This window comes from Paramisgurnus dabryanus, chromosome 11 (assembly GCF_030506205.2).
Source record: "Paramisgurnus dabryanus chromosome 11, PD_genome_1.1, whole genome shotgun sequence".
In the NCBI taxonomy this organism is placed as follows: Eukaryota; Metazoa; Chordata; class Actinopteri; order Cypriniformes; family Cobitidae; genus Paramisgurnus; species Paramisgurnus dabryanus.
This window is the reverse complement of record NC_133347.1, coordinates 36,761,759-36,765,540: the sequence shown is the minus strand read 5'-3', so window position 1 is coordinate 36,765,540 and position 3,782 is coordinate 36,761,759. Positions and strand designations below refer to the sequence as shown.

Below are 3,782 nucleotides of genomic sequence, written 5' to 3'. Positions count from 1 at the left end.
AGCTGAATGGTGCCAAAAGGAATCATTTGAAGGCAACTTCATTCTACCCAGTGTCCTTTTAATGGACAAAGACAAACAACTGGAAAAAATCAGAAAATTGCGGAGCTGGAAGTGGGAATATGACGAGAGTTCTCCAGCAGAAGATTTTACATTTGTGTTTGAGGAAAGAAAGGACTTTGAGGCATTCTGCACAGAGATGCTGGATAAAAGAAAGTACAGAATTTTTGCTAGATTTGAAAATCACTAAAAATCACAAGCAGTACCACATTATTGTATATATATTGTACATATTTGTTTTTATATTGTAAATATTGAATTTGTTCTACTTTTCAAAATACAAAGCATATTTAGCATAACAATTTTTGGAGTTTATTTAACATTTGCGATGTGTAAAAACTAAATGGGACGGTTTCCTGGACAGGGTTTATCTTATAGTCCCAGACTAAAATGCATGTTTGAGCTGCTTTGATTGAAAAAACCATTGTCCTGTTTAATTTTAACATATATCGTTAACATTGTTTTGACTTAAGATGCACACCTGTAGTGTTTTTGTAAGGTATGTTTGTAAAAACTTCTCAAACGACCTGATACAAAATAAGGCCTAGTCCTGGATTAATCTAAACCCTGTCCAGGAAAACGGCCTATACGTTTTCGAATTGAAGGGCTAAACCAAAACTCATATTTCATAATTTATCCACCTTCTTGTCTTTTCAAATCTGTATGACTCCGTTTAATCTGCGAACAAAACAATTGACAACCAACAAATCGCAGGGCGCACAATTAGTGAAAGCCAAAGGCGGTGTTTCACGTTTGTCCTTGGTGCCACCTACCGGTAGACAACAGAAATGCAATACTGTCAGATTAGTGAGAAAGTGGTACTTGGTTTTAAAATATTGTTTAAATAAATTAGCAATGTTTTAGCCATATGTTACTAAGTCTACCGGAACTGGTCGTGAATACCAAATCTACTTAATGCTAATTTTGTAATAAATACTTAGACACAGAGCATAATGTTTAAATTTCAAATATCCTTTATTTTTTAGAATTTCAACTACATACTACACTGTGGAAAAACTACACTCCTAAAAATAAATGGGCTACAAAAGGCTCTTCACAGCAGTGCCACAGATAAACCCTTTTTGTGTTCACAAAGTACCACTTATTCCTGCACAAAAAAAAAAAACAGAACTACAATTTAATTTTAAACTTAACGACATGTATAATACCAAAATAAACAATAATAGACAAATTAAGATTTTAAAAACTAAAAATAACAATTAACTTGTAGTCCCATTATGTCCCTAACTTCACACAGAAAAGACTCCATGTCTTCCTGAAATGAAAAACAAAAGGAAAAGTGCTCCCTACAGCCTTCCAACTGCTCTTTCAATTCGTTCAGGGCCATTTTCTTCTGCTCCTCATCCATTTTTAGGAATGAAGGTTTCTTCACGGGGCCCTTGAACAAATGCCTGTTGGCGTTTATCCATTTTAAAGCCATCCTCATGTCCTTTATTATTGGAAGCTCCTTCATTAGAAAATAGTAAGAAAAATAAAATGTTTATATTCCATTTAAAGTTAATATTTGCAGCCATAAATTGTAATACTGATAAATACCTCATTGCAGCTTGTACACTGTTGAAGTTCCCTTCCTGTAGGAAGTTCAACATGTTCCTACGAGGGATTAAATGAAAATTCCATGACAAAGTAAACAGTTAGTACTCTAGATTAACGTAGCCTACGATAAACACACTTAAAGAAATAAATATTTGAATTACAACTGCAGTAAATAAAAAAAGTAATATCGAAAAAATAAAGCCTATTTAAACCACGCATTTACGTTTACTTAGATGACATACTGCAATTAATTTAACTGTACAGGGTTATTATAGTTTTTAAAAAAATATTAGTTTTTATTTTTATTTCGTTTTGTAATGTGTTATTTTATTTCAGTTTAGTTTTAGTTATACCATGGTCTGTTTAAATACTCGATTCTGATTGGCTGGAAGGTGTGCATTAAAATCATTTAACGCACAGGTAGTTCCAGTCAGTTTGATTAAAGTTAGAAATTAATCCACTACTATAAACATTGGTAACCATAGTAACACAGTTACACTTGGAGAGAGAGCGAGAGAGAGATTTCCAACTGTTTGATTTTTGTTTTCATTTAATTTAATCCATTTCAATAAATGTAATGTGTCCTTATATAGTAATCGTGGTTAGAGACGTCGGTTTTATTTCACACTTTAAATAATTCATTTAAATAAATGATTAGTTCAAATAAAGATTGCCTTGTCACTGTCAGTGTTGGCTGTCATTCATAAATTATTTAATGAATTTAAATAAATATGATAATTCATTTAAATAAATGCAATACAATGGCACTACTTTATTTAAAGCGGACGGAGTGCGAGCCTTAACTTAAGAAGATGACCGTCATTTTTTACCTGTCGGTTAAAATTACACTGTAAACATTAATTACAGCTTTAACTTGGCAAATAACCAAGGTATAAGCGGGATAATCCACGGCTAGCCATGCATTAAAGGGTTTTAATGCACTTCGCAGAGGCAACCACCCTCCGCTACGCGTCGGGTGGTTCTTCGCCTCTACGTCGTGCATTAAAACCCTTTAATGCATGGCTGGCCGTGGATTATCCCTTACTTATTTTTAGTGGTGCATAAATAGTTTTGATTTCGTTTCTATTTTTCAAAAATCATTACTTTTAGTTTTTATTTAGTTTTAGTATAGTTTTAGTCTTTAGCATAATATCATGGTTGTGTACATACACCTTGCCAAATCTGGAAATGTTGAAAATACGATGAGAATAAGAGGATTTAAAAAAAGTTTTGTTTATTTAGTACTATCAATCAAAGGCCGGGACAAATACCACACCAACCAACACTCTAAATTCTGTTGTGTTATTTGGGTAAATATAATATACATGTATAAATATACATGTTTGGTTATAAATAATCATATGCTGGGTTGTTAACACAAACATGAGTTAAAACAACCCAGCATTGCATTGGAACAACCCAGCATATGTTTATTTCAGCACAGTAAATTTATTTCAGCACATCTTACTTGTACAAACTTATGTCTGTGCACAACAACTGAAAATCAATGCAAAGTTTAATGTTCTGCCTATGAGTGTCCATTTCTGTACCAGAAGAGATCGCTGTACTAACATAAAATGCTTATTTGTTGACTAAATATTAATATATAATATTATTTGTTGATTATCCGCAAAGGCATATAATAGTTTCAGATTAGTTAAGCGGACATTCTGTATCATAGCAACCAAAAAGCGTCAGCTAACACTGCCAAGCAAGTGGTTGGTGTTAGCGTTTTCAGCCATATTTAACGTATTAATGCTTCCGTGTAGAGATAATTAAGCCTTTTTCAGTTATTGTAACGGTTTGGCAGCAGAAACAAATTGTCTTACTAAACTAGCCGTTAGCAACAAGATGATGTTTTCTGAACCGAACTGTTGGCTCGGGGGCAGGGATCCAGTGCCCTGACCATAGATATGTATAAAGGCTAGATGGCTTACCGGCGCTGAGAGCCAATGGGACCCGACGACGTCACACGGCGGCCATCTTAGGACAGGACCGCTCGTCCAGTTATAACATTAAAGTCTATTGTGCATGTAGTGCTGAAATAACTATATTTTGCTCAATTTTCAACCGATTTTCAAACGGATTGGTGTGTCATAAACGTCAGGGATGCGGCTATTTAACTGCATACTTGTGAAAAATTACAATTTAAACATCGGCATCAGCAC

General features: G+C 34.0%; 1 long non-coding RNA gene across 1 annotated transcript; it reads right to left on the bottom strand.

The window, feature by feature from the left end:
* Nucleotides 1–1,025: 1,025 nt before the first annotated feature.
* On the bottom strand, nucleotides 1,026–3,516 carry LOC135718111 (uncharacterized). Its single transcript, XR_010520553.1, has 3 exons — nucleotides 3,444–3,516; nucleotides 1,615–1,671; nucleotides 1,026–1,525 (listed from the first exon to the last, which is right to left on the bottom strand). It is a non-coding gene; the product is annotated as an uncharacterized lncRNA (long non-coding RNA).
* Nucleotides 3,517–3,782: the final 266 nt, after the last annotated feature.